Source organism: Schistocerca cancellata, chromosome 2 (genome assembly GCF_023864275.1).
Source record: "Schistocerca cancellata isolate TAMUIC-IGC-003103 chromosome 2, iqSchCanc2.1, whole genome shotgun sequence".
Lineage (NCBI taxonomy): Eukaryota > Metazoa > Arthropoda > Insecta > Orthoptera > Acrididae > Schistocerca > Schistocerca cancellata.
Window position 1 is genome coordinate 172,155,924 of NC_064627.1, and position 9,911 is coordinate 172,165,834.

A 9,911-nucleotide genomic window follows, 5' to 3' on the forward strand; every position below is an offset into this window, starting at 1 on the left:
TAAAAATCGTAGAGGGAGACAAAGAGATGAATACACTTAGCAGATTCAGAAGGATGTAGGTTGCAGTAGGTACTGGGAGATGAAGAAGTTTGCACGGGATAGAGTAGCATGGAGAGCTGCATCAAACCAGTCTCAAGACTGAAGACCACAACAACAACATTATCAAGTGTACTTCCTCATAAGAAACACACATCATTGTTTTCCTCAGGCATACAAGATTATTTAGTAAGAGTTATACATGCTGGTGTTGCTACGAAACTTCACTCCTATATGCTGAACATTCACACTCAGGGGTTCTGCCACCACTATTGCAAATGAATGCAGGCAAGTGTGTGGTACACTTTGCCAACCATGGGGTATTTTACATATGTCTGAAACATGAAATAAGTTCCCAGAAGTAAAGCTGTGAGGACGGAGCGTGAGTAGTGCTTGGGTAGCTCAGTTGGTAGAGCACTTGCCCGTGAAAGGCAAAGGTCCTGAGTTCAAGTCTCGGTCCGGCACACAGTTTTAATCTGCCAGGAAGTTTCATGAAATAAGTTAATTATGTGACACTTGCATATTATTGCAATAAACACATTTTATGTCTATCAGAAGTAACCATTCAAAACTGTTTCTTTGCAGTAGTGGGAAAGTCTAAGTGTTCAAAGTGCTTGTGGAAAGATGGCAGGCCAGGTTTCAGCCATGGTCCTGACACATATGTTACATTCGCACTTAAATGTAAGAACAGTATTTTGTTTTGGATCTGTGTTGAGTGTTAACACAACAGTACTTATGATTTACTGTTATCTCATTATCTTTCAAATGCCTGAACTTTCTTGAAAATGTTTTCTTTATTTTAAGCATATTCCCATATTCGTCAGTTATGTTGTAAATTGGTAACTGTTTGCAAGAGGTGAACAGCATCCTCTGTAAAGCTGTGTTAAGTGCATGTACAAAAGGTTCTAGAGAAGAGGTGGATGTTATGCATGAAAAATTAGTACACCTTATTGGTGCCAATCACATCTTACAACTATTCCTCTGAATCTAGTCAATGAATGGATGACTGTTGAGAATGTGATGTGTCATACAATGAAATTTCAGTCCCTATGCTGAATAATACTATTGCAGTGTTATATGTGGAAGACATAGGCTGAAAAGAATTGGATGAGTCATAAATCAGTGAATCATACAATTAGATGTCAACAAGAGATGACATTTGCTTCATGTGCATAGAATACTGCTACAGATGGTCGGAAGTTGTCATTTATTGTATTTTTTAGACACTTTACGAACATTTGTCATGCTATGGGTGTGTTTGTATTCTTTTGTGTAGTTAAACCGTGGAGAGTAGCCAAGATTCTAGTGGAAGAAATTAGTTTTTCAGTACAGTAAGCTATCTGTGAATTCACAAAAGAAATGTCATTCTTGATTTGAGGTTGAACTACAATAGTGATTGAGAACCCATGTGGTGCTAGATAAATGAATGCCATCTCCCCCATTGTGTAATCTAGTTTCATAGCAGGCAAACTACTGGAGTGATGGTCTGTGTTATGTTGGGTAACATGAGCAACCACATCTGATTGTAATTGAATATACTCTCAACAACAGTAATTCTAGGGAAATCATCTAGCTGAAAAATGTACTCTTCTTGCAAGAGGATAGGCACACCCATGTGTTTCAAAGAGTACCCCAACTATTCTTCACTAGGTAACAAGTCCTGATTGTTTTTTAGCCTTGACACTCATGAAACATATCTGAGATTTCATCCACCATTGACTAATCTAGCCAGTTGGGGAAACAAGGTAGACTTAAAAATGAAATCCGTTTGGGATGCAACACAAACATATTCAATTTATTTTAAATGAAACTACACAACTTATTGATTCACATCAAATGCTCATTTTGGTCATGTAATATTGTTTCAGTTTACTAGACATGTAATTAGTTTTTTTTTTCGTAACCATAGAATGCAACAAAAGAAACAGTCAAAATTTTAGCTGCTAAGATGCACAGAAGTATTTTTTAAAAACTGTTAAGTTACTCATTTTTGTCGCATCAAGAACAGTGTATGACGACGGTTTGTACAGCCCTTCCTGCCTAGTACATGATCGGCCATGACAAGAGAGAGTAGCATCATACAGTACTAATATCTGAAGCAATAGAAGTGAAATTGATGTACCTAAATCATATGTGACATATCATTAATGTTTTAAAGAAGAGATAATGCATATCAATGGCTAAACTCCTGAACATGTAATTCTTACAAAGACGACTAGCAGAGGAAAATAAATCAAGGCAGTGTTTAATGTCGCATTACAGATGACGTCCCTCAATCATAGCTTAATTTATTGAAATGAAATATTTCTTACACATACACCATTTTATAACAATTTCTGTAGCACAGTTATTATTCTTATGCATAATGTATAATTTAGTAACAATGAAACAGTTCGTTGTTTATTCCCCATAGTCGTTACGATTAAGTTCTGTGTCACTGGAATTATGGAAACGAAAAAATATTTTCCTTACACCACGCACACCTGATAAAAGAAAAATTCATATTTTCAGGCACATCATAGCAATTATTGGTCTTATTTAGACTGAACAGTGTGGAGTGAGAAATAGTTGGCCTTTGCTATGCTTATTGTGCTGCATATCGAGCATACTTAAAGCTATTCGTAAAATGTGTCGATGCAAACAATGCACAAATGACTGAAATTTAAGAATTCTGATCTCCTGAACTTCAAATGACATGGAGCTTTCCGATATTTTATTGTTCAACTATTTTTTAAAAAATACTTTCCAAAGTCGAAAAAAAGAGAATTTCCTAAAAAAATACTCATCACAAAGAAAAAAATTCTTTATCAGTAGTCACGTCACCTATCTATTTGACTACACCACTGTTAATTATGCTCCTCTGATAGTTGGTTGTTCTGTGATATTTTTTATGAATATTTGATTTCCCTCTGGTTCTATGGTTGTGTACATTTTTGTCCTGTAGCAGTTTGCCTGTTTTCAGGAGGTAGTTCTTAGTGAACAAGATAGTCTCATAAATGAATAAACTTAGAACATTTAGAACACCAAACTCAGTAAAATGGGATTTACAGGACTTCATCTTTTTAATGACACAAATTATTCTTAGAACTCTATTTTTGCATTCTAAAAACCATTACACTGTGAGTTGAGTATCCCCAGAAAAAGATCCCATATTGGCCTAGTGTGTGGAACTGTGCATAGTATGCCTGCAGTACTGTTGTTTTGCTTGTTGTAGCCTTTAAAATTCTTAGGCCATAGCACACAAATGATAGTTTTCTAGACAAGTTATTTATACGTGTGTCCCACTTTATGTCTTGCTGAACCCATAGACCCAAAAATTTTGTGACACATTTTCTAGGGGATCATTTTTTAATTTTGCTTGAAGAGGCATTTGATTAGTTGGAGGAATTAAATGAAAATCAACAACCACAGTTTTTTCAGTATTAATAATGAGTTTGTTTTTTGTGAATCACTCAGAAAGCCTTTTCATAGAACTTTCTGCTGTGGACTGCAAAGTTTCTGGACTGGATCCAGTGAGCAATATGCTGGTGTCATCGGCAAACAGGATAGTTTTTGTGGGACTCATATATTCAACTAAGACGTCCACATAAATCAAGAAGAGTAGTGGAACTAAGATTGAGCCCTATGGTACACCATATTTGATAGGTAATTCGATAGAAAGAAAGGAGTTGTTTCTTGTTTTATTCATTTTGTTGAATTCATAGTGAAGTGATACTTTCTGCCTGCAGCTTTTTTAGGTATCAACACAACCACCTATGTGCTACATCTTTTACTCTCTGTCTTTCTAATTTTTCGAGCAGAATGTTATGGTTCAGGACGTCAAAGGCTTTTGATAGATCTAGAAAAATATCTGCAGCTAATTTATGTTGATCGAGACATTTTAAAATGCAGTCTAAGAATTCAAAAATCACTGTCTGTGTAGATTTAGACTTTCTAAAACCATGTTGTACTGTAAGAGGTGCATATTTATTTATGAAACTGAAAAGCCTGCCATAGAAGAGTTTTTCTAGAATTTTTGAGAAGGAACTTAACTGTGACATGGGTCGGTAGTTTTATATTTTTTTAGAAGAACCTTTTTTTAGCAGTGGTGAAACTTTTGCTATTTTAAAAAATCTGGAAATACACCAATTTTTAAAGAGAGGTTGAAAATTTTTGCCAAGGCATTTGCTATGTGGTGAGTACATGCTTTTAATATGAACTCAGGTACTTCATCAAGACCACTTGACTTTTATTGCTTAATGATTTAATTTTACTTATAATTTCATTGGGGTTTGTTTCATAAACATACATAGAAGCAGTCAAGATCACTGACTTGCTGGAGAAACTTGGGACCGGTCCTTGACAGTGTACTTGAATGAGGTCTTCAGTTAGTTAAGTATTCATTGAATTTTTCCACAACCGAATTGGGGTCTGTGACTTTTGAGCCTTCTGGTGTTAATGATACATTCTTTTTCTCTGGCACTGAATTACAAGTTTGTTTCTTAATAACTCTCCACGTGGATCTCATTTTTTAAGATAGAGTTTCTTATCTAATTGTCATTCCACATAATTTTTGCCTCTTTGACTACTCTACCATAGATTCTTTTGTAGGCTTCTGAATTGCGAATTCTTGGGTTACTCTATATGTCTTACAACAGTACTACACTTTTACTGGAAGTAAACTTCATTGTTTTACGACTTCCTATACTATATGATTTCTCGAATCTGCTTAACCAGTCTGAAGAAGACTAGAAATCTGCAGTATTCATCTCAACTGTGATTCGGAGGGCCCAGTCTCTTAGATCTCCTTCAAAAACAGTGCACTGTCTCTCATGAGAAGCTCTATATGGTTCGTATATCAAAAACACTTATCTAAAGAACTGTAGTTCATGTTATTTTTTCAAGTTTAGGGGTTTGCATTGGTTATTAATGGGAGGTAATGGAACTTTGTGGCCAACCTGTACAGTTAAGTCTTTTGGATAGATTCTACACAGCAGTTTTCATTTTGGTGCATATTTATTCCTTCATGTAACTCTTTCTTTCATTAATAGTTCCCAGTCAGATTTTACAAAGCAAAACCGGGTTTGCACACTGTTTAACATTAAGCATTAAAAATAATACTACCACAAAACATACATGTAATAATTATGGCTATTAAATGAGTTGCAAATATAAGTAAACAGTAACTGTGGACAATAGTTTCAGAGAAACAATCAACAAAAACTGAAATTTATTTTACAGGTTACAATTGCGCCATTATGTTATCTGATTATGGATGTGCTGTCAATCAAACATATGTGCCTGCCTTGTTGAGATTGTCCAGTCTGCTACAGCTCTGGTAGGCATGGACATTTCTCCAGCTGCATGGTGAACTGGCAATTTTCTACATAATACACACACACAAACTTGTAGTGTGCCTTAGCAGCTAAAATTTTGACAGTGTTTTTCTTTCAGTGTATTCTTCCTGTATTAAAAAAAGTTTCAGGGCATGTCTCAACATGTCAGATTGGACCACTCCCCTGTAAGTCTACTACTATGTCACGATGGTAGGATCACCTCCGTGAACTGACAAACCTTAAGATGATGATGGTCTGGGTTAAGGGGAATAGGTAGTTTTCTTGCAGTGATCCACAAATCTGCTCTGATAATCTTCCATGCTGTCTTGCACTTGTTCCTTTACTAACCTATGAAGTTATCATTGGTCTGTTTTGTAGATTTACTTATTTCTCTTTGTAATTTAATTCCAGTAACAGATAGACTAGCTTGTAGGTATTTTAGTTTATAAAGATAACCAGTGTACCACCTAGTTATGCACCTTTTCTGCTCCTATTTAAATATGACATTTTGATGTTTGTAGTAGGACAGCATGTATTAATGGTGTGTACTGTAGTGTGTAAGAAGTTTTTATTGTATATTACGAACAAAACTTGGAGAAATGCTTTTTTCTGTATGCCTTGTAGTTTTTGTCCAGTTGTCTGTTGAAACTTCAAAGGTACTTACAAATAAGCCTGTATTTGAAATAACTGACATTTTGTCTGGTAGGGTGTAAAAATTGGTGACCTTAGAGTGTCTAGAATTGGTCTAGTCTCAGATTTTTTGCTATCACATCTAAATTAACATCATTAATGATAAAGATTCTGTTAATCTTATATCTAAGAAACAATAGTGACAGATTATCCATGCACTCAATAAAAACTTTAAAGCCAATTTTGGGGAAATAGTAAACACACATTATTAGAGACCGGATTATTTGCATTTGCATATTTGGCACATTTTCACCGGTTATTGCATATTTTAACTAAAAACTAGTGATCATGCATATTTTCCATTTATGTTTACACTATTTTAAAAATTTAGACGGGCGGTCTCTAGCTTGATCTAGTTTTGATTGCTCACAGATTGATCGCAACCTTGAAATGAATGTAATCGCTAACCAAGAGGCCACTGCCTAGCACAATCATTACAGAAGAGGAACAGGAACATTGAGAGTTAATGCTCCTGCACCCGCGCTCCCGGTTAATTCCCCCGCTATCATACTGTATACGCATCGGCAACAATTAAATTAAACTATGCAAGCTTTTAGTCACACGTCCATTGTTTCAGTTTAGCTTTCTATTTACTTGTACACCGTTGAATGTGTTTACGACGTGCAGTGTGTGATGTGTTGTGCGCGATGCCGCCTGAAAAAAGAAACGTCGTTTCACGGATAGTTTACCAACCTCGAACATTTACATAGATGGAATTGTTTTATATTGTTGATTTTGCAAGAAAAACGTTTTGTGGAAGAAAAAAAAAGTTTCAAATAGGTCAGCATGTCAATACAAGTCTTCATATCGCAGGGATGCAGATGAAAGGACCACGACAACAACTTCTGACGTCAAGTTGCAGTAGTGGGGGTTTACCCAAAGATAACCAAAAAAGTCGGTTTAACATGGATCTATGTGAACATTCACTGCAAGCAATATTCCTCTTCACAAACATACAAACCCTATCCTCAAAGGCTTCCTGCGCAAATATTCTTAAATCAAAATACACCAGATGAATAAACATTGCGTAAAAATTACATACCAACAATATACATAAATGTTCTGGAAGAAATACGTAATCAGCTCAAGAACAGCATTATCTGGATTTCAATTGACAAAACTACAGATACTTGTGGCTGTTAGATTGCAAATTTTGTTGTTGGTGCTTTAAAAGAAGAGCCTTCTTCTTCCTATTTAGCGGTCTGCAAAGAATTTGAAAAGAAAATCATTCTATGATCACCATATTTGTGAATGAGGGTATTAGAAAATTATTTCCAGAATCTCCTGCAGATGAAAGGGTGTTTGTGTTTATTTCAGATGCTGTTCCCTATATGATGAAAGCAAGGAAAGCCCTCCGAGTATTTTATCCCAATTCGATTTGCGTGATGTGCTTTGCTCATGGAGTACACCGCCTTGCTGAAGAAGTATGTTCCACATTTTTGTACGTAAACAATTTCATCCACAAAGAAAGCATTTCTAAAGGCTCCTTCTCGCATCAAGACCTACAAAGAAAAACTACCAAAAGTGCCTTTACCTCCCAAACCAGTGGTACTCTATGGGGTATGTGGGTCGAAGCTGTGTTGTTTAACAATGAACATTTCAAGGCCATTAGAGGGGTAGTAAGTAAATGACTTCGACAGAGCAGAGGCTTTGACAGTTTGCCAGTGCAAGAAAGTTTTAAAGGATTTAAAAAGACACTGCTGCGATTAGCACTCATATGTATTAAAAAGCTTGAAATTCAAGGTTTGGCATTGAATGATGGCAGTTATAAGAGTCGAGGGGCATGAAAGGGAAGCAGTGGTTGGGAAGGGAGTAAGACAGGGTTGTAGCCTATCCCCGCTGTTATTCAATCTGTATATTGAGCAAGCAGTAAAGGAAACAAAAGAAAAATTCGGAGTAGGTATTAAAATTCATGGAGAAGAAGTAAAAACTTTGAGGTTCGCCGATGACATTGTAATGCTGTCAGAGACAGCAAAGGACTTGGAAGAGCAGTTGAACGGAATGGACAGTGTCTTGAAAGGAGGATATAAGATGAACATCAACAAAAGCAAAACGAGGATAATGGGATGTAGTCAAATTAAGTCAGGTGATGCTGAGGGAATTAGATTAGGAAATGAGACACTTAAAGTAGTAAAGGAGTTTTGCTATTTAGGGAGTAAAATAACCGATGATGGTCGAAGTAGAGAGGATATAAAATGTAGACTGGCAATGGCAAGGAAAGCGTTTCTCAAGAAGAGGAATTTGTTAACATCGAGTATAGATTTAAGTGTCAGGAAGTCGTTTCTGAAAGTATTTGTATGGAGTGTAGCCATGTATGGAAGTGAAACATGGACGATAACTAGTTTGGACAAGAAGAGAATAGAAGCTTTCGAAATGTGGTGCTACAGAAGAATGCTGAAGATAAGGTGGGTAGATCACGTAACTAATGAGGAGGTATTGAATAGGATTGGGGAGAAGAGAAGTTTGTGGCACAACTTGACTAGAAGAAGGGATCGGTTGGTAGGACATGTTTTGCGGCATCAAGGGATCACATATTTAGCATTGGAGGGCAGTGTGGAGGGTAGGAATCGTAGAGGGAGACCAAGAGATGAATACACTAAGCAGATTCAGAAGGATGTAGGTTGCAGTAGATACTGGGAGATGAAGAAGCTTGCACAGGATAGAGTAGCATGGAGAGCTGCATCAAACCAGTCTCAGGACTGAAGACCACAACAACAACAACAACTCATTGCCGGCGGTATTCCCAAAAAAACTGGAAGAAATTTGAAAACATTTTAAACAATAACCCACACTTTGAACCCTTGTGCCAAATTGATAGTTTTATTAATGGAATGGGGGAACTTTTACCAGCCACAAAAAGTGCAAACATAGCACCCATATTCTAATACTGCCCAGTTACCTTAGTTTATGTAGAACGGTCCTTTTCTGCTTATAAAAATGTTTTGAGTGATCGAAGACACAATCTTACTACTGAACATATAAAATAATTTGTAAATGATGCTTTGGTCCAATAGTATTAATTAAAAGTTAATGCTGTTAAAAAAAATCATCACTGAATGTTGTCTTTTAAACAAAATATTACGGAGTTTTTGGCCAACGGCCTTGCCGCAGTGGTAACACCGGTTCCCATTCAGATCACCGAAGTTAAGTGCTGTCGGGCTGGGCTAGCACTTCGGATGGGTGACCATCCAGTCTGCCAAGCGCTGTTGGCAAGCAGGGTGCACTCGGCCCTTGTGAGGCAAACTGAGGAGCTACTTGATTGAGAAGTAGCAACTCTGGTCTCGTTAAGTGACATACGGCTGGCAGAGTCACATGCCCTCCATATCCGCATCCAGTGATGCCTGTGGGCTGAAGATGACACGGCGGCCAATCGGTCCCGTTGGGCCTTCCAAGGTCTGCTTGGATGGAGTTTTTGAGTGTGCCCCTCTGCATGCGATATATCATTAAGTTGGTCCTGTATATATTGATTGTTTCGCTGTGACTCAATCACATCGCACCTGCTTGTTACCGACAATAGCAAAGGAACAATTCTTGAAATATGGTATGCACCCCCATTTTGCAAATTTTTAGAAATAATCCCAGAATGGCCCCCTTCCTAATCTCTACCAGAAAGTATTCAGAAAATATCAGCATTCTAAATGTACCGATTTTTCGTGTGGCCAGCATTTTTTTAAAATTATTATTTTTATTTATTTTTTATTATTATTTTATCTTGCATATTTCAACACTTATATTTTAAGGTCTTTATGATGCATATAATCTGGTCTCTAAACAGTACAATCACTTTGTAAGCCAGGAATTGGATAGCAGCAGCTTCACATTTTCCTTCTAGAGCTAAATGTTTAATATCCCTCACATTGGCTTTAACAG

General features: G+C 36.8%; 1 pseudogene; it reads left to right on the forward strand.

Annotated features, from left to right (window-relative positions):
• The first annotated feature begins 9,133 nt into the window (after window positions 1–9,133).
• Window positions 9,134–9,253, forward strand: LOC126163590 (5S ribosomal RNA; annotated as a pseudogene).
• Window positions 9,254–9,911: the final 658 nt, after the last annotated feature.